Source organism: Molothrus ater (assembly GCF_012460135.2).
Source record: "Molothrus ater isolate BHLD 08-10-18 breed brown headed cowbird chromosome Z unlocalized genomic scaffold, BPBGC_Mater_1.1 matZ_random_MA35, whole genome shotgun sequence".
In the NCBI taxonomy this organism is placed as follows: domain Eukaryota; kingdom Metazoa; phylum Chordata; class Aves; order Passeriformes; family Icteridae; genus Molothrus; species Molothrus ater.
In genome coordinates this window covers 645703-672173 of record NW_023416471.2, presented here as the reverse complement: position 1 = coordinate 672173, position 26471 = coordinate 645703, and the positions used below count along the sequence as shown (strand labels likewise).

General features: G+C 38.8%; 1 protein-coding gene across 5 annotated transcripts in view; it reads right to left on the bottom strand.

Annotated features, from left to right (window-relative positions):
• Positions 1–3822, bottom strand: part of PAM (peptidylglycine alpha-amidating monooxygenase) — a 109757-nt gene extending 105935 nt beyond the window's left edge. For all 5 annotated transcript variants that reach the window (XM_036402697.1, XM_036402699.1, XM_036402700.1 and 2 more), the window contains exon 1: positions 3728–3822. The gene's annotated coding sequence lies outside the window, so the exon portion shown is untranslated. The remainder of the gene's footprint in view (positions 1–3727) is intronic.
• Between the last annotated feature and the right edge of the window lie 22649 nt (positions 3823–26471).

The window sequence follows — 26471 nt, the reverse complement described above, 5'->3', positions numbered from 1 at the left end:
TGTATACCTGAAAAACAGTGCTTCAAAAAACCACACTAACTAATTTTGCTTCCCATATATCCTACATGATTATTGTGAGTAGTTGTTCTTTGCTCACATGGTCCCAAGTTATATCTCAAAATCCTACTTCAGTTTACTTTACGCTTCCAGAATATTGTCATAACAAAAGTGCTCCACACTTGCATTCCCACATACCTTTAATACAAATTCCCCTTTAAATATTTGTTTAATATAAGTTATAAAGTAACCCATAAAATTTGAGATCTATTGAATAAAGTTTTTCAGATAAAATTTTTACATCTTTCTGCAGGAAAATGCTTTTAGTTGATTCAACATGCCTGAACAATTTATAAATAACACCCTCTCCTCCTTACCTTGGCCCACTGGAAGACAATGAATTAGAGTACAGGCAAGACTGGGAGAAAATGAAAGAGTCCTTCACTTATCACAGAGAAATTAAGGGGGTTATTCAATAAGGATTATGTTGTAAATTCTCACTGTCTTTCTGCTGCCCTATGCATTTCAATTTTTTATGTCCTGACTGCCTTAGAAAGGAGAAAAAACCAAAAAAAAGGAGAAAAAGAAGGGGGGTGAAAGTGTGGAAGGGGGAGAAAAAGGTGAAAAGTGGTGAGGAAAAGCAAAACAGAGGGGGGAAAGTTGAAAAGGGGGGAAGTGACAGAAGAGGGGGAAGGCAATGAAAAAGGTATTGGGGAAAGAAAGAGTAAAAGAGGGGTAAAAGAAAAAAGAATACGGTAAAAAGGATAGAGGAAGAAGAGAACAAAAAAAAATGAAGGGGGAGGAGAAAAAAGAGGGGAGTGGGACAGGAAAAAAGAGAGAAAAAAGGGAGGAAGAAGAGAGAAAAAAGCAGTAAAACACTTAGTTGTACCTTGAAAAACACCTTGCATTCATTTGATTGGCTCTGAAGCATTTTCTTCCTGCTCTGAAGCATGAAGAAAACGTTTCTCAGTAGTTACAGAACGTCCAGTGTTTCTTTTGGCAACTTTAACATTAGATTGAACTTGAGGCCTTACATAAAGACATTTTTTTTAATTATTCAGGATATTTTGACTATACAGATTGTCATACTAGACCAGGCTGGTAAACCAGTCTAACAACAATTTGCTCAGATCAGCCATCACTATATCTTGTTTGCAAGATGCAAGACAACTAAAATGGTATAGCCTATTAGTACTGAACAGAATAGGGTAGATATGGTACAATCTACTCTTTTAGATATTTAATCCTAATAGTTAGCAATTGTTTTAAAAGTATACACTACAAATACTTTCTCTAGCTTGTCTGGCTTCATTTGTGATACATTTCAAAACTTTGTCTGCAGTAGTTCTAACTTTGGATAGTAATACTATAAACATCCCGGGAGATTTATTAATCTTAAATATCACAAGCAATGGCCAGATCCAATTAAATAGATTAAATGGAAACCTGGCATGTTATGAAATTCCTTTAAAGTATAGTCTAAATTGCATTGTGCATTCCATCATTTTTGAGTGGGCAACATGAATACTTCTGTCAGGCTATAAAATGAGAACTTCAGAACAAATCCCAGCCTCTGGGCACCTTTTGAGCCATTACTACATGTAAAACAGAAGCAATGCAATAAGAATTGTCTTCAATAAGTATGCATTTTACAACAGAGTTCCTCTGGATTAACCTCTTGAGGAATCAAGAAAAAACATCCTGACCATTTTGTGGTATCAGCCACATGCAGGGAAATAACCTCCACAACAAGATTCAATCCTATCTTGTATTATTTGACACTTGGGAGCCCTGAGACTCTCTCACTTGACAAGAAAGCAGATAAAGCATCAAAATAGTGGGTTTCTATGTTGGATTGGATCTTTGAGATTACTTTAAGCTTGTTTGCACATACACTTGTGCAGACCTCTGCCTCCATATGTCAAAGGAAGTATCTTCTTTTGTCTACTTGCTAGCCCTTACCGCCTAGATCTCTCATTTTCACCTCTCCCAACAGTGATATCACCACATCAAGGAAACTAACTGAGTGCCTAAGGTCTAAATTCAACCCACTTTCCATTTTTTTCTGCATGCACTAGTCAGCAAACTAGTCAGCCTCAGTCTTCCAGCCAAGTTATTTCTGAAAACTAGCTCCTGAATTCAGATTTACAGTACAAGACAGACTCATGATTTCAGATCTACAGCACAGAACAGAAATATAAATAAGAATCCAACACATCAGTACTCAAAAAAATAAGTTCAGTAAAAATTCTGGAATTAAACTGCTATTTTCTGAAAGCTATGTATTTCTTTCTGATGTTTTTAATGCAAGAATCCCTGCAAAGACTGAAAAGGAGTGCCCCAAATCAAAAAGGAAACAAAACACCTGATTCCGATTAAGTGACAGATCACAGAGATTTATGATATTAAAAACACCTGTGGTGTTGTAAGAAGACTTTCAATTCCATGCCAAATATTTTTTCTTTAATAAGTAGCTTAAAAATTCTAATCAATGCCAGTGATATATATATTTTCTTACTCCAATTTATAAGAACACTCATCACAATCATACAGCAGGCAATGTGACAACAGTCTACAGTAAAACCTACCAACCGGTCAATGACAGCACCTCTGTGTTTGCAATCCATAAGACAACAGCAGAACTGCCCATGGCTTTACCATTGCTGAAGAGCCCTGGGACCCCCCCCTTCACATAGCAGTTCCCACAGCAGAACCACGCTCTGGCAAGTGGATACTTATACGGCACATTTAAAAATATGTACGAAGTAATTTGTAAGAGACTGATATACAAAGCATATATATTTTGATAGTAATGCCTGGAATTAATACATGAGTTTTAAAGGAACAGAATGAGGAGTGAAGGCTTACCAAAAAAAAAAAAAAAAAACCCCACCAAAAAAAAAAAAAAAATCCGAACAAAAATACAAACAAAAAAAGCCACTCCCAGGGACTATTGGGAACCATACGCTACTCTAAACAGCTGGAAGTCGAACACCCAGAGGCGAAGAAATGACAGCGCCAGCGGGCCAGCGCCAAAGTCCGGAGGGGCTCTGCCTCTCCGCATTCAGCCATGTTCCTACCACCGGCATGCCGCCAGGCCCTTTAAGCCAGACCCGGTGACGGGCGGGAGGCACCGGCCCCGGGACGGCCCCGTTCGCTGCCCGCAGGGGCTCGTGCTGGCGGCGCCGGGCGTCGCGGGAAACTTTGGCGGCGGGAAGCGCGCCGTGCCTCAGCCGTCCCGGGGAAGCTCGTCCCTCGGCTTCGCACAGGACACGAAGTCCCGGCGGGGAGAGCGGAGGCTCCGCCCCATCAACCCCCTCAGGCGGCGGCAGCAGTGCTCAGCAGGGGACAGGGAGGACGGGATGGGGCAACCCCCGCCTCCTAGCGCCGCAGCCGCCGCAGTCTGCAGCCAACAAGGAAAGAGCTGCTCCTGGCACCCGCACGGCCGCGGCCCCCGGCGGTGCGAAGCGGCCCCCGGGCGTCCGGGAACCCGCCCCGAGGCATCCGCGGGAGGCGCCGCGGCTCTTGCAGCGCGCAGGGGAGCGGCGCCGCCGCCGCCTGTGTGCCCAGGCAGAGGCAGCGCCGAGCGCGGCAGGGCGAGCGTCCGGCCAAGGCGCGGCACCGGCACTGCCGCGAGGCTCGGGAGAATCACTGCAACTCAAAGTACCCCCTGCTTCTCCCCTCCCCGCAGCCCTCGTGCCCGAGCGAACGCGGCACAGGTGGAACTCACGGGAGGAAGGCACGCCACACCGCTGACTCCCAGCCGCTGCCAGCAGCGATACCGACACCGGGGTCTGCCGCCGCGATCCCCCTTCCTGCCCCGCCCCGGGACCGCCCCCCCTCGCGCCCCGCCCCGGCGCGGGGGACGCGGCGGCGCTCACGTCGGCCCAGTAGCTGCGCTGGGCTGCGCCGCTAGGAGGCGCTGTCTGAGCCCCGCTGTGCACTGATCCGCGCCAGGTCGGACTGGGAGCGGGTTCCGGTGGGTCTGCGGTCGCAGGAAGAGAGGCTGGGGTTTGCAGGGGGAGGCCCGAAGTCCTCAGGGGAGGGTTCAGTGTTCCCAGTAATGGGGCTGGGGTCCACAGGGGAGGGTCTGGAGTCCGCACGAAACGGGTTCAGTGTCCGCTTGGAGGGGTCCGAGCCTTGAGAGCCCGCAGGGAGGGAACAAAGCTCCCCGTGCCCTTTTGACTGCCCTCGGGCAGGAACGGGCTGGTGTGCGATCAGTCCCGGCGGATGAGGGCTTTTAGTGCTGGGAGAGGAAAGGCTGTGGTTGCGGGGTCGCAAGCGGTGGTCAGCGAATTGAGGGGAAGGCTCTGCAGACTTCTCTGCGTGGTGTAGGGGTGGCTGGCAACACCAGCTCAGGACAGCGAGGAGCCACAGCATGTTATCCTCCGAGGGATGGGTGCTGGGCACGGCACAAGGCAGATCCTGGTAACAAAGGATCCAAGGCGAGGGTGCTGATTGTGGTTGTAAGCTTGTCGAGAGCTTCAGTGTACTTTAATGAAACCATGTTTTCAGTGAAATTCGTAACATAACATAGCGAGCTGAAGCTTGGGAATGTGTTACAATGAGCTGTATCTCAACCACACATAGCTACCGCATGAGAGCCCTGTTCAACATCCCTTGCTGAGCAGATTTGTGCAGGAGACCTTCGAGAGGTTTATCTGCATAGGTAAAAGGGAAGAATTAGGGCCCAAATCTGTATTGTTTTTCAGGGGCATGTGATGAAGTATTCGTTTATCAAACAGGATTGTCCTAATGCTCCTTAAAAATATAAAAAATATTTATGGTAAAACATAATTCTGCCACCCTCAGAATAAAATAATAGCTTTTTTTTCTGAGTAGATCTACCAACTTTGTTATGACAACAAATCTGGGTAACTGGATTTATGATGGATGTTTCAGTATTTCTAAAAAGATCTGTTATTAAGATGGAGCGTTTGCCTCATTCATATAAAATGGAAGATGCAACACAAATTAATTCTTTGAAAGCTTATTAATATTTTTGAAGTTAAAGTGCATCAGTCGAGTTCTGGCTTGGTCTTAATTGCCTGGTTCTTTTTCTTCAGAAGGTGAAAATCTGCTTTTGTGGGTCTATAGGACATAGCAAGCAATTAGTGATTAATGTGTCCCAAAGATGCTTTCAGTATTTGATGACAAGAAATATTAAGCTCTTTGAACAGAAATGGTGACTTACTGGCTTCAACTGATTTGCAGAGTCACACCAGCATTTTTTTGTAGAGCTCTTTGTCACATCAAGCCATCATCAAAGTTTGTGCCTTACATTATTGACTGGTTCATGAAAATGAACACTGTAGGTGCAAAGGCCTGGTCTAAGGATTCCAGGACTTGCCCTGAGCAAAGCACATGGTGCTTTGTGAAATAACAAATCAATAAACACCTGTTGCTGAGGCAGGAGCAACCCAAAGGCTTACCCCTACCTTAAGCTCTATATGGCATTAATGAAGGGTGCAGCTTTGCAGTCTCTAACAAGGGGCTACATTCTGTTCTAGAAGTGTTTCCCATGCTAGCTGTTCTTATGTAAATTCTTGAATTGGTGTAGATTAATATATTCTCAAAGTAATCTTTTCAAAGGAAAGCATGGACAAGAATTTGGAGGACCTCAAAATAGTCTTTAGCATGGGAATGTTCCATGCATTAGAAGGTCTTATTTTATGACAAAGCTAGGGGCCTATGTGTGGAATATTTTCTAAGTGTGGAATATTTGGCTTACAGGTAGTAATAAAAGGAATCAAAGTATTTGGGAGGAAAAAAAGAAAAAGAGAAAAGCATTGAAAAGATATTTTAGCAACTCTTTGAAAAGAGACTGTGAAAGAGACCGACCTTGGGGCCTACTAAGAGGCTTTAAAGTTTTCTTTCTGAATTTTAAAATTTTTTTCTTCAAAATTAGAAAAAATTAATTAAAATTTCAGCTTTTTATGACTACCTTTGTATCAAAGTCGTTAACTTGAATAGAACCTGTCAAATCTACTAGTTTTATTTATGGTTAACATAAGGCAGTCTACCTTAGACTTCATTTTTAATGGCTCTCTGTATCATTCTACTGAATTTTCCTCAATCTGCTCATACTGCTTTCATTAGTTCGAGAGCTGTTTTCATATCGCTTCACAAAGGCAATAAAAATGAATACAATAAAATGTGATGCTTAATTTTTGTCTCTTTATGAAATCTGAGACTTGGCTTATAGTGTCCTGTCCTTTGAATTTGAAAATTTCTAACGTAGAAATACAAAATAACTCTTAAACTTCATTCTGTGACTTATGCTGTTACCTCCTAGTGTGAAGCACTGAAAAATAAACAAAGCAAGCCTCACATCCTGTAAAGTACTAGATTTCCTGTAAGACTGACTTCACTGAATTGAAAAACTATTTCTCATCTTGCATGACGGGATATCTACTTTTATAATAGCTTTGCATGGGGAATAAAACTGTGGGGTTTTCTTTAGCTTGCCAGTCTTTTCATCTGCATTAGGTACAAATTCAGCAAGGACTTGAATTTTAAGATTAGGTACATGCTAAAGCAATTAATTTTAGACCTTTGACATATAAGTTACGTAAAAAGATAAGATTGATCTGTGGTTGTAATCTCATTATAAAGTACTTGGGCTTTCTTGTATACAGGAATAGACTTAATATCCTAAGGTTTTGCATTGTGGCAAACTTATCTTGAAATTTTTCATTATCCATGCCTGAACCATGCTACTGAACCATCACTACTACTGCCATTTATATATCTGTGAGAAAATGTTCTTTCAATTTGTGCAAAACCCTTTTGAGTCATACAGTCTTCTTGCTTATACTTCCATAACACAATGATATTGTTCCTGGCAAGCAACAATAGTAAATATTAAATTATAAAGGTCACAATCATATATCTTGATGAAGTATTTTAGACAGGTAAATTGATTCCAGGCTCTGAGCTCTTAGCTTTGAGCACAATTTACTCTATTTTTGCCACAGATACTTAATTTTCTTTTACCATGGTTTTTTGGATTTTGTTTTGGTTTGGTTTGGTTTTGTTTTGTTTTTAGGAAAAACAAGATACAAACTTTATTCTCTTGCATATGTGAAAGTACAGATTGCATCATACACTAGAGAGCTGCGTGGCGATTTTACTTTGTAAATGGAGCCACATGCTGGCAGCAAAAAGGATGAAAGCCTTTGAACAGCTCCTTTGATGATAGAAATCAGCCCATGATCTCCTTCAGGCTGCAATTTTACTCATCGCTATTTCCTAGGTTTTTTCTAGCACCAAGATAAATTTCAGTGTAAAAAAAGAGTCCCAGTGAAAGAGATATATATTATAAAGATATGTAACGCAGTTGTCGTTAAAGTACCTTATATACCTTTGTATAAAGCAAAAATACACAAAACAAATACCTTTATATTGGAGGATTAATTTTTTTCCAGGTGAATGGAAAATTGCAATAAATCTAGTTATGCAAGCTTGCATCCTTAGCAAAACTTCAACTCTCGTGCATTAAATGGTGTCTGCAGACTGCAGATGAGATAAGCTTTTGGGTCACTGATGTTTATTTCATGCCTTTCCCATGTGTAAAGGATGTTCATCTCTACCTCTGGTAGGACAGTGCTTAGTTAATAAAACAATAATGAATGTCAGTGTTTTGAAGACAAATTATTCATAACAACATCTTACCTAAAGTGGTGCCATATTTTGCCCACCACTGAAAATGGTTTCTAGTTGTTTCAGAACAGAAAATGTTTATTGTTGTATCTCTGTCTTCTATTTGTGTGCTGCTATCCTACGTACACGCTATCCTTTGAATCTCCATACAAGTGATCACTGGTGCCTCAATGCAGGTAATCCAGTTGTCATTAATTTGAATGTGATACCTCAACTGTCCTGGGAAATTGTCTATATTTCTCTTATGGCTTTTTGTGTGTGTTTAAATAATCTTACTCTTCCCTTTTGCCTCTGGGATATCTACCTAGGTATCACTGAAGGGTTGGGATTTGTCCTCTGTGTACCTTTTATTTGTTTGCTTGTTTGTTGTGAGAAAAAAAATGTCAGATGTCTGTGGTAATAACAAAAGACTTGCAAAAATGTTGGGTTGAACTAGAACTTGCATTCCATCTTTAGATTGTCTCCTAAGAATTTGGAGTAGAAAAACAGTGGATTTGCATTCTTTGTTCATACCTAATTGTATTAAGCAGAGACTGAGAGTAGGGTCCTACTAAATTAGAATGGTGCAAGTTGATCAGTAGAACAAATTGTTTGTGCTTAGGCAGGCCTTTTGGATCTTATGGAAGCAAGTAGTGGGGGGAAAAAACGCATGAGGATGAATACTGCTACTATGCTATTTTTCTTACATTCAGAAGCTGATAGTGAAGTAGAGGTTCAGTAAAACACTTAGGTAGTATCTGTCTTCTGATCAAAGTATGGTATATCTGAAGTTTCTATCTGCTCAAGTGATGCTATAGTGATTTTATCCAGGTAGGAGGTCACTTGGAAAGTTGTTTAACACAGAATATGGCAACCTATAGCACGTGGTTTTGATACAGACACTTTTGTCATGATCCCTTAATTAAAGAAAAGAAGGTAAGGAAGGAAATAGAAAGAAAAGGAAGGAAAGGAAGAAAAGGGGACAGAAGGAAGGGAAGTTCAGGGAAGGGAAGTTCAGGGAAGGGAAGGGAAGGGAAGGGAAAAAAGAGCACCATCCTTTTAAGAAGATACCACCTGTCTCTTTTTCACTACGTGTATGTATGAGTCTTTCACCTTTATTCTAGTACATCAGCCTTGGAAAGGTTCAAGATGCCTGTCTTCCTTTCCTCCTTTCCTTAAGCTCTAGTATTCCCTATGACTCAAATTTAGAGAATTTCATGTTCAACATGAACATGCTCCAGCTCATTCTTTCACTTAAGGATTTTTAGGACATCCAGCTCTTTTCCCACATGGAGCCCAGGAGGCTAACCCTAAACCTCAGTTTGTAAATCCTCTAAAAGTAGTGCTGCACTTAACTGATAGATATGTGAAAAATAAATATGTGAAATATTGCCTTTGTACAAGTTATAGTCAGCCAATCTTCCTTTACTTGAACCTTCCTTCGCACCTCAAATACAATCACCATTTCAGGAAAGAAGGCATTAGTTCTATTAAACCACAATTTCTAGTAGTAGGCCTTTTGTTTGAGGTATTAGAAGAATAGAACACTAACACAGTCTAGTGTCTCTTCTTGAACTTTATACTATAGATCATGAAACAGAGTAGCTACATTTCCATTAAAATCTATTAACAGTAGGGATGGGGTTGCATAATTCAGACAACCTCCCATTAAATTCTTCATTTAAACCATAGTGGAGAGGTCAGTGGGAAATAACAGTGTAGAAGGTTATTCTATGCATTAATTTGAATTAGTGTGACTATTTACTGTAGCCTTCATGTAAGAAATAAAAGGGAAATGCTGCAAGAAAATTGCCGCCCTTGGTATACAATTAGCAGGCTTCACTGAATAAGAAGGCAAATGCTAATTTTTTGAAGCAGCATTCCTATTGACAAAATTGCTGAATGATTTCTAAAAAACAAACCCAAAAGACACAACAAACCCAAAGAAGCCAAAGCCAGATGAAACCCTATGGGAACTGAGAAATTCTTTAACATTTCCTCAATTACTCTGAAAATATATTTGAACACTTCTAAATGGTCCCTAATGACTGCTTAGTAATTTTTCCACTAGACTTCTGGAATAGAAATATTCCAGAATAACTTGGGTCTAGGTTTTCTGTTTTATTATAACAGATTTTCCTCAAGGTAAGATGAATACTTCTATTAACACAATACAAGGATTGAAGTAAGCCTGGTCTCACTCCCTGAAAACCCAAAAGCATTTTTCATGCTGTGTGGGAAATCAGACTTATTTCTACAAGCTTTCCTTGGTAAAGACTCTTAAAATAGAGAAAAAAATTTTGAAAATATAGCTGCTTAGCACTCTATGAATGCAAATGAATAGCAATGATTTTGCAGATAACTGTCCAGTCTTCCATATCTTTGTCTCCCAGACTATGCTAAGGCTGAGAGTGCTAGCTTTTATTTATTTTTTAAAAAAAGTTGTATTTGCTTTTGTGAAATTAAAAGTTCTTTTAAATGTCTCATTTCAATGGCATTGCTGCTCCATGGAAGTTACCTCTGTAGCATGGTAAGCCTTCTCTTGTTAAGGAGAAGTGGAATATCTCATATTTGCTCATATCCCATAGACAGGTCTATTCATAATGTAATCTGAAAACTCTTTTACTTAACTAATGAAATTGTGATGTTGTGGATGCCCCATCCGTAGTAGTAAGCAAACTCAGGCTGAACAGGGCTTTGAGCCACATAATACAGTGAAAGTAGTCCCTACCCTTGGCAGGGGGATTGGAACTAGATGGTCTTTAATGTCCTTCCCTGTGGCAGTCCATCCTGGAGAGAAAGGGCTGCGAAACAGCCACACCTAAGGGAACAGTATTGGCCTCTAGACACTAAGATGTGAGGATAGATAACATCCAGTCAGGTTATTGTGGGAGGTGGGTGAGAAGAAAAGAACAGTGGGAACATTTATGTAAATTAAGTTATTCCTTATTAGGTTCTGTTCTGAACCTTGCCCTCTGATTGGTTCCATATACGGTATTGTTTCTATTTCTCTTTGTTCACTGGTTCCCTCTCCTGAGTTAATGTATGTATAAGGTTGTGTTTCCTTCATTTTGTAGTCTTCTGGAATAGCTCTACATAGTGTATGGTTTATGTTTTATTTGCCCCCTTTTATTTTTCTTCATTTAACTGGTTTTCAGGCACTCCAGCTGTTCCCATCCCTATTTTGTTTTATTACCATGCCCCTGGCTGATGTGTTCTCAGGGCTGCACACACTGACAGAAATGAAGGGCTCGTCCGCCACATGATGCAACGCTTCCCAGCCCAAACATTCAGTGATTCTACTATTCTATTATAAATGGCATGAATAGACTAATAAACCGGCAAGATTAATGGGCAGGTTTCCCTAAAGTTCAGAAGGAGTGGAATTGTGACTGAGGCCAGCTCTTACTCCTGTGAGTATCCACAAGGTTTGCTACACTCAGCTGAAATAAACTGCCCTGAAAACACACATTTCTGAAGCAAGGGGACTCAATATTACAGGTCTTGGATCCAATTTGTAAGATTAAGAACATACCTAAAATATATGTGTCCAACCACACTGAGCTTTTGCTATGTCTCCATAAGTATAATCCACAGTGGAAAATTTAATTCCAGGTCCCATTAACAAATCCTGTGTGAATCTATGTGGTTATATTGCTGTTCTACATTGATTTTAAATTAAAATTTTCAACTTTTCTGGAAATCAGGTGGGCAGATTTCTTCATGCATACATCTGATATCATGGGATGATCACAGTCAAAAGAAAGAAAATCCGTCAGGTTCCAGATATTTTTTTACGTTGTTGTTTTCATATTTTTTCCTTTTTAATTGACATATTGAGCAAATAATCCTGATTTTATACAATCTGTACAGACAATATATTCTGTCCACACAACTGTCACTACAACCCAGTATCATTAACAGAAAGAGTAATTTCTCAGTAAAATCTTGATGTCTTAGTTATAAAACCTTTAGTCATGTAGAATCATGAAGTGAAACAGAGCCCAGAAAGCCACCTGTTACATTACACTACCCTTCCATCATACTGCCACAGAGTGGGGGTCATGAGATTTAAAATGAATACTCTTTCATTTAAATAGTTCTGAACATTATAAACAATACAGCTTCACAAGTAAATAGTGTTCAAATATTATTTTTTAATACTCCGAAGTTCACCAATCCCTAAAACCAATAAGGAAAACTGGAGTGATTTAGGATAATTTTCACTAGGTAAAAGCTGGTTCACTGATCCTTACAGATATACATCATGATCTATCAGCCAATGATTTGATCAGCCATAGACAAAGAAAGGAGAATGAATATGAAATTTGAATGCTTGCAAGCAGCAGCTGACTGAGGCCAAGACAAATGAAAATATAACTTTGTTTTCATTATATTGGATTCTTTTCACTGAATGGTAAAGAAAGAAGTGATAAGCTATTCCTTGAATAAATATTCATATCAAGAATTGTGCAGAACAGCAGTGTCCAGATGACCTGCTCGGAAGCCTTGGAATGCATCCCAAGGCTTCTGTGTGGTCACCTAGCCTGGAGACCTGTCTACAGTGTCAAAGTTCCCAATGGTGGGTAGTCTTAAATCTAAGCAAGGATAATACATGGACAGCTGTGCACACAGCTAAGTTCCTAGATGAAAAATCAGAGAACAATTTCAGACTGTGTGGATTGTAGAAACATACAGCAAAGGAAAGTTAAGATTAGAGAAAAGGTTTAATTATGTGATGAAATCCCTAGAAAAATGTCATAAAAGGTGATAAATCTCAAAATCACATGACTTTTTAAGTCATAAAAGTGTTCTTCCACTGTAGGAATTCAGAGCCTTGACAACCTGTAAAGAGGAAAAACTGAAATGATTTCTTGGTTGCAAGTGACAGGGACAGAAATGGTCAATAACTTTACTTAGGGAAAAGAAATGAGCTACAGCAGATCTGCATTTCCTTTCTACCTTAGCCAGAGCTTGTTCTAAAGGCTCTAAAGATTGTCCCTATTAGCTAAAATATGAAAGCAACATTAGTGATAAATACCACTGCACAAAGAAAGATCTCAATTTCCAATTTAGTTTGTATGGCTAGAAATTATTAAATTGTTATCTAGTATCTTTCCTTTTTTGGGGAGGGGGGCAGTGGGGATGGGAGGAAGGGAGGGGAGAGCAAGTTTGCTAGAAAGGAGGAATTCAAAAGAAGACCAAATCATTGAAATGAGCATGGCCAAATCTTTGATTAGATTCACTAGGCATTTAAGAAAAGGACTCTGCCTTGATTAAAGCAATATATTCAACATGCAAGACTAGAATTCAGACTAGTTAGGAATATGAATTACATTACTTGAGAACTATGAATGTTTCTGCATTTGGGGCTCTGCCAGTTTCAAAGAAATAGAATAGCTCTCTTAGTCAAGAAGTAACTCCTCCTCTGCAGGGTTTTATTGGATGAGTAACTATACAAGAGCTTAAGTAGTTTTGTAATGATTTTCATTTCACAGCAGTTGTGCTGGAGTATGTATGCCTATTAGGAACCTTGGACATTAGTTTTTGAAAGGCATATATTTAACTACTGTTACTACATCTATCAATGATCAGAATATCAGAGTATAATCTTCCTTCAAAGTAAGTGATTTAGGTTAGGAGCAAACAACTTTTGGTAAATTGCCATGGAGACCCTGGGGGGCATCCCAGGGAGTCAAGAAGCTTCCTGCAAAAACCTGTTAAGATCCCATTGCCCTCTTCCCCTGTTCCTGTGTCCCCATGTCCCTGAGACACTCCTTCCTTAATCCCCAATTGGCCCTTATCTTTGTACTGCCCCGAGAGCAGGGTCAGCCCCTGCCGCTTGTGAAGGAGAAACCTTGAATCTCCCCATAAGTACGCCTGGGGACTCGGAACATCTCACCTCATGGCTGAATTAAACATCTGTGGATACCATGCAAAGGCCCTTTTTGCTTCCTTGGACTTTACTAGCAGCTATTCAGGCAGCAACAAATTACCATGGCTGTAATACAAATTAACTCATTATTAATTAACCTTTTTCACCTGAGAGTATATCAACATGAAATACTAAAAATTGTTTCATTTATTTCAATTTTATTTTTCAAACATCTCAGAGGATAGAAGAATACTGCTCTATTGTATATTGGGGTAGAACTGCAGCATGGGAGCCTAATATTATATATACTAGTAGTTATATACCTTCCTCTTTTTTTCAGTCATAGGAGATAGCAAATGAGGCACTTAAGACAGCCTTTTTACACATTTTTAACCTCTGCTAGGACACAGTGAAAATCAAATTCCATGTTTCTAAAAGCCAGCTGTCTGAATTTAATTACCAGGAAATAGAGACCCTGTGTTTACCTCTGATGTTTGATACAGTAGGTTCCTGCTCCTGATCCAGGTGGGAGGGTTACTATTACATTTGGCCTCTACTTCAGCAAAGGGAGTTTAGCTGAAATTAGTGCTTGCTGATAGTGCAATCAACAGTAGTGATTTTCCCTTAGTGAAAAATCTTCATTGGAAGTACAGTTCTGCTGGAAATACAGTACTCTGTCATACTCACAAACACGGAATGGTGTTCTTCCTTCATAAATTAAGGCAGAACAGTGAGACGTGTTTGATGTTGTATAAAACAACTTAATGGAACAGGTATCTGACCATGGAACAGGTATCTGATCTGTACTTGAAATACACTACCTCTCTGTGAGCTTCATAAACTGAATCAAAAACACTCTCTTGCAAGGGTCTTATTTGTGTCTGCAGACTAAGAAAACAAAAATACAACCTAAGAAAATAATTGACTTTTCATCACATTTCATGCTAAAATACCTCACAAATTTTTGAAAAATATTTAGACATATCTAGAAAATTCAAGGGTCTTAGTATTTCCAAAGAAACCCTATGCTAACACTGGTACCACTACAGTGCTTGTAAAATCCTGGTTTTTCTTTCTCAGTTAAAACTGAGGGAAGAAGGTTGCCTGATTTACGATGTTTCCAAAGTTTCCAAAAAAAGCTGATAAAAAAGCTGTATTCTGTTTCTACCTCTGTGAGTGCTCATAGCTTGTTTAAAGAGGTGGTTAGGCATGTTGCCTCAAATAAAAAGAAATTTTCCATAGCTACTTATGCCAGTGATGGATTTTATTTCTCAGATATTATAGTAATATGCAATCATCAACTCAGAAGACATTAGCAGTGCAGGAGCAACAGTGATGCCATTGGTCTCTGTTGCTGATGTGTGTTCCATGGGCTTCCTGTTGATGCAAGACAGAAGAGAACATGAGGATGAGATTAAAATTGACACTGGCATAGTAATGTGATTACTGATGCTTTGGAAATCTATAGTGCAACTTAACAAAAAATCTGTTAACAGCAATTTAAAGGGCAATGTATTCTCAAATTTAATGACACAATCACAAAGTTATTTGCCTTGGAGTATATAAATACCTCGTGGTTCTTCTCATGTAGGATTTTGGTTCATTTGAGAGGTTAGGTAGCAGTTAGTCATTAAATTACATAATTTACTACATGGGACTTCCAGTTATGTAAAAATTTAATTCAGTTTTATTTCCTACTTGTCTAAGACACTTTTGTCATGGGAATATGACTATAATAATTTAGAGATGTGTCTTCTGTTGCTAAAATTTCTTAGGTAATTATGTCTCTGTTACACTGATGGCACACTTGTGAAAACCAAACACATCAGACTCTCTTTATCTTTTTGATTGTGAGCTAAATTCAACCTTGTCATCGAAATTACCCTGGGAAGGTTGATATTGAAGAGCAAATTAATTGTTCAAATAGATTTTCTCTTGGAGAAGCACAGGCCATGATGGCAACCAAGCCAGAGCTTGTGGCCAAAATGAGAAAGCTTCCCCTCAAGAGCATTGCAAATCTCCCCACTGAATAATCAGGCATCTTTCTTCCTTTTTGGAAACTGTCAAAGAGACTCATACTGGTACATTCTTCCAGGCATCAGGCTTAACCACATGGTGTTAGGAACAGGTCACTCAAAAGGGAAGAAGGGAAGAGAGGTAAAGGACATGAAACAGAGAATGAAAATTAAGTTTTGATAAAAGGAATGGGAAGTAGGTAGGAGTGCTAACAGAACAGAGATGAAATGTAGAAATCTTTGTCAGCTGGTAGGCAAGTCATGAGTTTATTCTCAAGGTTGTGAAGTTGGTGCTGTTTTGTTTTTCTCCACCCCATGCACAAAAATGTGTAACACTGTAGTGTGGCTGATGCTGCAGTGCAGAGCTGTGTCACCCCTGGTGGAGGCTGAGGAAAAGGTGTCACTGACACCCTTGGGAGATGTGGCCAGGGTAGTGAGCCTGCCTGATCATGGGGGACAGGGGAAAACTGGATCATACTCTGGGGATTTGGACTTGCAGAACTGCTTCCAGAAGAGAAGAAAAATGTTCTAGGGAGATCACACATATTCTTACCTCTTTCTTTCCCTTTTCCCTCAATCTATTACAAAATAAATTGCCTAAAATAAGAAAGCATTCTAAAACTAATTTTTTTAAAGTGCATTGGATGTATGAAAGCTAATTTTATATGGTTTAGATGCTGGATGGGATGATGTTGGCATGTTGAGAATCTTCCAGAATAACTGTTATTTCTTTTGTTGGACATAGAAAATCAGATGGACAAGATTTTCCATGGAGAAGTTTCTGGTGCTCTGCATCTCATTGTGTATCTGTGTTTGTGTGTTGTGTGAATAAGCTGTACCAAAAGAAAAACTAAAAACTAAAAAAAAAAAGCTATATAGTTGTCTCAGTCATGCCAGGGTTGAAGGCTTTTCTTAACAGCCTTCAACTGTGAGTGCAGATGAGTGTAGCAAGCAAAATATACGTTCAGAGAATGAATTGTATTCCTATGTGTAGGTGGAGCATAAATTCTAAAACTAGCTAGCAGGTGAACAGAATATGGCAATAGTAGATTTCACTGTCTCAAAAAAGAGATGCTTTGTTAAAACACTTCGTAAATATCTATCTGCAGGCTTCCTAAATTGACATCAAAAACTTCTTTTTTGGTCAAACAATGTATGTAACTATCCTCCCTAATAATGCCCATGTGCCTAGCCAATACTGCAATCATGAATTGCTGAGGATTTTTTTTTTACATTACCCATCCAAGCTGTTTGGGGCAGAAGAAGTTTATGCCATTACAACAGAGAAAAGGAAGAGGATTTTCGTTGTACAGAGAGTACAAACATTATTTGACATCTTTACTCTTTTTTAGCCTATGGAGTAATCTTTAAGCTTTCTTTTTCTTTTGATTGCAGTTCATGATATGTTAGAAATCTAACTGATAGATATCTAGAAAATTCAAAGGTTTTAGTATTTAGTATTTAGTATTTCACAGACTGTTAGAAATCTATTACTTTAAACAGAAAAAGAGGAACAAAATCTTATGCAGAAAAGACAGAAAACTACGGAAATGAGAGGTCAAATGTCTTTCTAAAGATAATGCAGCTTCTAGTACTACTGGTAGCATCCATATTTCTTGAGTCTTTTAAATCTCACAATAGTAGCTTTGTCCCAGGGCTTCTTACTTGCAGTTTTGCTATTTTTCTAAGATTTGTTATTTGTCTATTGAGTTCCATGCCAGGCAAATCTAGCATCTTCATTTTCTAGCCTTGTATTCCATCCTGTCCTCTCCAAACTGATTCAGCCATCCCTTGAAATTACAACTGTGAAACTGCTAAATTAACCTTACAGTTGCCCCCTCATTTTAATAATCATAATAATAGTAATTGCAATAGTAATAATAACAATAAAAATAATAATAGGAAAATATTGATTTCTTTGAAAAATTGAAGTACATTTAACTATTCTCAGCTAGGAATAGATTAGATCATCAACTACTACTTCTGAAAAATGTTCAAGGAGAATATAGTTGGACATGATGCATTATAGATAGAAATGTGTTTTCATTACAAATAATGTGCTCTAACATCAGAAATAAGACTGATTATTACCTTTTTATGTCCTAGGATATTTCTAGAATATTATAGGACACTATTTGGCTCAGGCTCCAGCTACTTTCTCTTTCCCTGAGATGATGTAAGCACCATACCTATTCCCATATCCATATTTAAAATGAACAATTTTCTGAGAAAGTAAGATGAACTATTACAGAGGAAGCAGAAAGCCTGTGCCACCATGGTTGAACAAAAGTATTTTAGCAGGAGGCCAGCACTACAAAAGAAAAGTCTCCCCAGAGGTTCTTGCTTTATTCACAGCTAGAATGACCTAAAAATAACATACTGCTATATAGAATCACAGCTATATTATTCCCCTTGCAGTGTTACCAACACTTCAAGCTAAATTAAAGAAGCCATTCTAAATTTAATTTTCAGAAGCGTACCTTTCCTCTTCTCTGACTTCTGCTTTATAATCTACTATTACTTTCTTCTGGTTAATTAAAGAAATACTATTTAATTCCCTACATGTCTGTCTTGATGATGACATATATTTGAAAAGGTACCTTTTGATCCACACTCTCTCCTGTAGTTCTATTTCATAAAGAAATTCACAAGGTTTTTCTAGGATCCAGGCAGAAGCTCAGCAGTTTCCTAGTTTCTGAACAGTTGATAGAGAGAGTAGCATGGAGGTTAATTATAGCATAAACTAGGATTTTCTGGCAGGATATATTTTCTCCTATTTTGATTCATGGGATTCACTTACTTAAAAACACATCATGGTACACCCACTTGTTAAAGGTCAAAATTATTTCACAGTAAATCAATGTCACATAGGTTTTTGTGTTAGGCAATTATTTTTAGGATCTTATTTACTGCTACAATGCTAATGGTGGCTAAAAAGAAGGATATGTATGTTAATTAATGTTCACTAGATATTTTTTTCAATGTAGCTTCTTGTTTCTGATTTGCATTGTATAATGCTCATCAGACAGTGCCAAGAACATTATGTGTATCAGCAGCATCTTCTGGAACATCAGTGGCCATATTCAGTTGCTGTACAGTGTATGTTGAATAATCATCCTCTGCTAGGAAATTATAAAACTGTGTCATTTGGTTGCAATTACATCCTCACTCATGCTAAGGTGCTGGCTTTAAAGAGTTCTTATCAACACATCTAACCGATAATTTTTGGCTGGGTTTTTTTTCAGGAGACGAGTTGAGAGGCAATAAGTAAGAGCTCAAGTCTCTGCAGGACACACAGCTTTGCAATGGTTTTTGTGTATGTGCATTTACTTCCTCTATAAAAACTTTGTGAGAGATTTAACAAGACCCTGGAGAGGAAGAATATAAAGTTTTCCTCAAGACAGCAAAAAAACCCTCATCATTTCCTGTCAAAAAGTGAACGATACTTCCACAGAAGAAACAGATACACTTTTGGCCAAGACTGGTGGTGAAGGTGTAGAACTTTCTTGTTACATGAAGTCATTGGTTGGAGACAGGGACAACACAAACTCTCAGAGATCCATGCCACAACAGTGATCGTTTGTTATGGAAGATTCCTTATATAGGGGGTTTGAAACACCAGGGTTTAAACAGCTGATTGTTTGGGGTCTCTCTCCACCCAGATCTCTGGCCAGTGGTGCTTTTTCATCTAGGCTTGAGCAGGGTTGGCTGAGGGTCCCCGTATAGGTTTAAATCCAACCTATCCAGGGACTTGTTTATCTGTTTTCTGGAATGAACCAGGCTAGCTGAATTGGATTTGTGTTACGGCTAGATTTACCTTGTCCAGCTACAGACCAGCTGTGTACAGTACACAGCTGGTCTGTAGTACTGTGACACTTTCTCAGTTTCTGTACAGTAATCTCTGAACAGGTTGCCAAAAATAAGAAAATGCTTGAACTTGGAGGACATAGTGCAGCTATAGCTGTTTGGGTACTATGGACATTGTCAAAGTACTGTGGCCTATAGTATATCAGCTCTCTTTTCTGATATACTATATCAACTCTCTATTCCTTCAAATTATTTTCATTCCTACTTAAAGTGTTCCAAAGTGCATCTCTTTGGATAGGGGGTGGAAACATCATTACACTTCCCCCCAAAGTCAGCTATGCTTCTTGCACCAGAAGAGTGAGGCATCTACTGGAAGAAGAAAACTCCTACACTGCAATAACTACTAATGTCAGTGTTTAAATAATCATCTCTAAGCATGTACATTAATTCCTCATGGACATAAATGAAGTATATAATTCCATTTCATTCTAATGTTTCATATTTGTTCTTTATTTGGTCTTATTTCCAATCCAGACTGCTGCAACTTGGGGAGAGAGAGGGGGAGAAGAGAATGAAGGTGGGAATGGCACACTAATTTCTTATGAAAATTATGTCTAGCGTGTATTAACTCTATCAAAATTCAGACTATTCCAAGGCTGAAACATGAGCTGAGCCCCTGTATGGCTGAGATGCCATTAAGCTTGACATTTCTAGGGCTGCCTGGAGCTGGGATTAATCTCTGAATTGACACTTTTGTGGGTTAAAGGAGAGGAAGACCAGGTAAAAAGAAATGGAAGTGGTGGTTTGTACTCAGTTACAGCAAATCAAATTGATCAACTTTTTCTTCAAGTGCTAAATTTGCAGAAATTTCCTAGAACAAGCTCATTGCATTGATTTAGGTGGAAATGAGGGCAGTATTGAATGACTTTTCAGAGGCAGTCTTGAAGTCATGTGAAATTATCTCTAACAACTCCACTCTAGTTTACATTTATCCATTACTCTGTGTTATTACTCCAGATAGCTTTTCTTTGCTGAAATGAGAATCCACTATCACCTTCATCATACCCCTGCTATTTATTTAACTTACTGCACTTCAAGTGTTTCCATGGTTTTTTGGGCAATGAAAAGGGATTTTAGGGCTTTGAGGTGATTGGCTGAAGGATCAGGATCACAGGTACTGTTTTCTTCATGCCTTTCAACAACAGTAAAGAATATTGAAAGGAATGAGCAGAGTCAATAGATTACCATGCTGCTCCCAGGCTGGTGTCACTGACAGAATTTGGAGGTTTTTTGATCATAGGATGACCTATACAATGCCAGGTTGGCTGACACCTGATGAGATACACCTTTCTCAGAGGGGAAAAAAGGGTTTTGCACAGGAGTTAGAAGGGCTTATCAACAGAACTTTAAACTAGTCTGGAATGGAGAAAGGAAAAAGAGCAGACTTGCCACTCATAAGTAATGGGGAGGGACATGAAAGTTTGAGGGACTATGTGTTAGTGAGATCCTTCAGTCTTCTCCATGGGGTGTTGGCTGCAATGAGATGCACTTGACCAACACATGCAGCATGAGTCTCTGAGATACCTCAGTGTCATCCCTGGTGGAAAAAGTCCTCTGACAGAAGTCTGTTGTTGGATGGTTACAGGCTGTTCAGGAGGGATAAGCAGGGCAGAAGAGGCAGTGGAGGTCATGGTGGCAGGGTGACATTGTGTGTAATGGAAGGGCTGGAATGTGTGGAGCTCACATTTGGCAATGGTCCAGTTGAGAGCCTCTGGATAAGTATTAAGGGACAGGCAAGTAGTGCAGATTTCCTCATGGGAGTCTGCTATGGACCACTGAGACAGGTTGAAAGCACTGATGAATTATTTTCTAAGGAACTAAGAGACACCTAATTCAGCCACCCTTGATCATATGGGACAATCCATCTTGCCAGATATTAACCATATTATTAGTATAGGAATTATTGCCATATTATTAGTATGGGAATAACACACAGGTGGTACAAGAAGGTCCAAAACACCCCTAAAATACTTGTGTTATAACTTAACTGGAAGGGCACAGACCTGTTAAAATGAGTCCAGAGGAGGGTCATGAGGATGGTTATAGGACAGAGCATCTACCCTCTGAGAAAATGGTTAGATAATTGGCATTGCTCATCCTAGAGAAGAGAAGACTCCAGAGAGTCCTTATAGCAGCCTTCTAGTGGGGGTCAACTAGAAAGCTGGTAGAGGGACTTTTTGCATGGGCATGTAGTGATAAGATGGCTTTAAAGATAATTGGTTTAGATTAGACATTAGGAAGAAAGTCTTTACTTTGTGGGTGGCAAGGCACAAAGAAGCAATGGATGTATCATAGAAAGTCCATATCATAGAAGAGTTCAAGGCCAGGCTGGATGGATCTTTGAGCCACCTGGTGAAGGGGAAGGTGTCCCTGCCCATGGGCAGGGGGATTGGAATGACATGATCTTAAAGGTCTCTTCTAATCCTAAGCATTGTATGAGTCTGTGATTCATGGTACAGGTACTAAAGGAGGCAACTATGACAGGTGCCCTTCTTGGTTTGTTTCTTTCTAAAAGAGAGATTCTAATGAGTGAAGTACTGACTGGTGGCTATCTTAGCCACAGTAACCATGAAGGAATCAAGTCTGAAATCTCTGACAACAGGAGGAAAAGTGCCAGCAAAATGTCAGCCCTGGACAAGAGGAGAGCAGACTGCTCAGGAAACTAATTAGAGCAGTCCCTGAGAAAATGCTTTAGAGGGTACTGGGGTACATCAATGCTGGTCACTTTTTAAGCACCACTTCCCAAGAGCACAGGAATGGGCAATTCCAAAATGTTAGAAGTCAAGTAGGGGAGGCAAAAGGCTGGCTTGGCTAAGCAGGCACCTTCTGGAACTGAGGTAAAAACAAGAAAGTGTATGGCCAATGGAGGAAAGCTCATGTGACATGAAGGGCATACAGAGATACTGGTCACCACTGTAGGGAGAAAATTTGTGTGTCTGAAAGTCTGTTGCAGCTGAAGAAGACCAGAACTGTGGGGGACAGTAAAATGTGTTTTTTAGATGTGTTAATAGCAAAATAGCAATAGGCAGAAATAACATTGTCCCAAAGATCTGGCTGATGTTATCATGAGGCCTTTCTTTTTCATTTTTGGATGATCTTGAGCTTCTGGAAATATCCTGGTTAACTGGTCAACTGGCAAATTTCCAAATTCCAGCTCAGGTCATTCTATGATTTACAATTCACTTCCAGGACCCTGCACACAGGTTCAGAATTCTCTTGAACTGAGTGTTATGTAAGATGTGGGCAGGTATAAAGAATTTTTGTCTTTTCCTACCCTCAAATATTCAAATATCAATCCTAAGTGTCTGATTTTTTGACTGAAGGGAATCTGAATCCTTAAAAGCTGATTTTCTTATACTGTTCTCACTGTTGCCGTATTTTAGTATATTATAACCCTGTAAAGAACCTGGAGGACATTGCAGAAATATGATGCAAGCTGTGAATCATAGGAATCTTATTGTAGATGCTAGTAGAAGTTGTTTCAGTGAAGTCACAGAGGGCTGTAAGACTGTATTAAATACTGCCCACTCTACTAAACTGTAATACAGTTAAATATTTCCTGTATTTTGACACATGATTTAGAGAGGAACATGGCATATGACACAGAAACAAAATATAGAACTCACCTTTACAATATGTGAAAAGCAAATGTGGAATATATTAGAAGTTATATGTATCAAAATACAGAAAACAGCAGAAATACAGAACTTACACATTGAATTAGTCATAATAGTCACATAAAGCTGGTGAGTAGCAAGAAATTTGGCAGGATGTGCTTGACAACATCATTCTGCCTTAGGAAAAATTATTGTTACAGAAATATTCCAGTATTTACTTCTCAATGGCAGACAATCCCAGAAACCTCTGAGACACTGAAGCCCCAGTAGGCACAAAAAGGATGATGAAGAGAAAAAAGAACATGTCCTTTTTAAGAACAATCACAAAAGTATTCTATATAGCAACTGGAATTAACAACAAGCAATTTTTGAAATTGATTCATAGCTATGTTCAGGGAGAGGACTTAGAGATTTGGAGACTTTGCAGCAGATATTTTTTATTCAAAACTCATACATGCTCACTTTAGTTCAAAAGAAACTTCCAAACAGAGAAGAGAAACATTTGATCCATTTTGCTCCATTTTAAAGGTAGCGAGTGAAGAAAATAAGCCTCTATCACAAGCATATAAATCAGTGAAAATGCAGTGTCTAAAGCAACTTGTTCCTCTTGTTTACTCAGTGTGTCTTGTCCTGTCCATGCCATTTATTTGTTAACTTTTTCATATCTTGTTGTTTGGTTTGGCATTTAAACTCAGAGAAAATTCATGTTCTTTTGCTTAAAAAAGCATTAAAAAGTGAGATATTCCAAATTTTATTTCCTAAAATGCATCAATTCTTATCTAGAGTGATTAGATCTGGTAGATCCTTGCTTTGTTCTTTCAAAGCTCTGTTTACAATCACTGTGAATTTCTTTACAAGATAACCAAGACTGTTTTTGTAAGTCAAAACAGTAACCCGTCCTATGAAAAACACAAGCATCAGTCTGAATCTCTCCTCCCTATCATGTTTGTAATCAAGAGGGATTTAAGAACAAGGTATTTTCCCAAGGTACTAATGTTTTCTTTTTTCTGCCCTGCCTCCTCATGCAATATGTGTACCTGATTATGTGTCAGCAGAGTAGGTGTGAAGCCTCTGTCATTTCTGTAAGACAATTCTGTATGACAAGTACAAAATATTTTACCTTGTTTAAATTTTAACTTTGAATCAATTTCAATTTTAACTTTGAATCTAATATTTCTTTTAAAAGAATTCCTTGATTTATACATACAACAAAAAGAGTAGTTTTTAGTAAGCAAAAGCTTTTAGAAAGTGATGTTGCCTATTGTAGCTCTCAGATGCTCTCAGAATATTACAAAATGGATGTCTAAGACTTATACAGCAGTAAAATCAATATGCAGGAGGAGAGCAATCAATTCCTTCGGTGGAACAAAATAATTTGCATGCACCTGCTTGTTCATGAGGCTGCCTGCTTTTCATTTTGGGCTGGAGTGAGAACAGTGAGTGCACAGCCCATGCACCTGTATATTAATGACATGACCTTTGCTACCTTTTGAAATGTTATCTGGAAATACTTAATCACAGGATTAAAGAAACCACTGGGCCACTTCAAATTGATACTGGACAGTTTATAAGGAGGAGATACTCTAACACTGGCAGCATTGTTAAACACTTACTTTGCATCTCTCCTTACAGAGAAACATAGAAAAAATCAGTTCAAACCTGAGATCAGTTTACAAGTTATGACAGAGTGATATAGATATGTATAGATTGGAGAATTGCTTCCTAAGAGCTTAAATCCACTTACTGCATACAAAGAATATTGTCTTGATAAAATGAATCTGTTAGTCTAAGAGGTTGCAAGTGAGGAAATACGCAAAGGGGTAGTTGTCTGTTTCTCCTGCTTTGGGATTTGGTTTAGGGTGTTTGAAACTAGAGAAACAAATATCCCTATTTTAATTGTTTGAGATAAAAGCAAAACATACCAGTCTGAATTAACTTAAGAGTGATTTGTTTAATTCTGGGGGAGTCCAGGCTACCTTAAGAAAAACAGGAGGTAACAAGGGGAGAAAAATATCAAAAATAATGGAGAAAAATTTAACTTCAAAACCTTCTACACTACTTTGAATGCAGTAAAATACCTGCCAAGTATCTGGACATCCATGAGTATGATTCACTGCAGATCAAAGTAAATCAAATCTGAATTTTCAAAGTTCCTAGTTGCTCTGTGTAAGTAGTTATCCACCATCTCTACAGCATCAGCATGGGCCCATTGCTTGGTGTGCCAGCTCCTGGCCCTTTTATGGGTGATCATCCTGGTATTCATCATATAAGATCAAGTGTTTATAACATTAGGCTGGTAGTAATGGAGAAGTTTTAGGGGGCAGGATATACACAATGAAAAATTAAAAATTTTACTGTTGACTTTGCATCAGAAATGAGCAGATGTTTAGATTCATGGGTGAAGAGGTCTGCTGCAGGCATAGGCCCCATCTCTCTGCAATCACAACAGATTTGCAGCTGGCCTGACAGTCCCCCTGGAGGTGTGGTACAGAGCAGAGAGCTAACTAGCCCATCTGTTTTAAAGGCATTTGGAGGCGTAGGTGAATGAGTCATGAAGGAAACCACATTTCCCACTAAATGGCCAGATTTTTCATGTGTGCATTCATACTTGCTATTATTATCTTCTCATTTTAATGTTATTGTCAATCGCATTATCAGTGTGTTGTTGTGATGCCTTGATGCTCTACCAAAATGGAAGGTGAAATTACTTAGGAATCTAAGTTGGTTTGTTTCTATCCAGTACTTGATTCACTTCCAGGTTGTTCTGTTCATATTCAGAACAGCAGAGGAAAAAGCAATGCTATAATTATTAATTTTTCAAGACCTGCAACTTACTCAACATAGTTTTCTTCTGAAGCTGTAACATTACCAGGAGAAATTATAAGAGAGATGGTAAACTCTTCTGCATACACAAAAAACAAATAGATTTAAAAGCAAATATATTTCATTGAGGTGACAAAAGTATGCAGGAATATGAAGAATTCAGTAATGGTCTTAAACACGCTCTAGTTAATGTGAGTTTCACTCACCTCCAAAATCTCTTTGGTTTAAACTATCCAGGTAAGTATCAAAGGCTGTATCTTTGGGTTAAAAAATAAATCAAAAGTAAATAAAAGGATAAATCTCTTTATTTGGCAGGGGGCTTCTTATTTTGTACTTTTTATGTTTTTACTAACATGAGAAGCATTCTCTTCCACTGGTTCTTCATTTTTGTAAGTCCTTATCAAATACATAGGAATTTGTAGTACTTGAAAGCTACATCATGGGAGACAGGTTAATTTTCCCCCTTTTCTGTAAGAACAAGAGAACGGACTACTCGTGTTAAGACACACTTTAGCTTTGAACACTGATTGAGTATCACCCGGTCTTACAAACTAGAGATGAATAAAAATTCTCTTGGTAACCTTTGTACAATGTATGATTTTTAAATATGAAATCTAGGTCTTATGCCACAAGTAG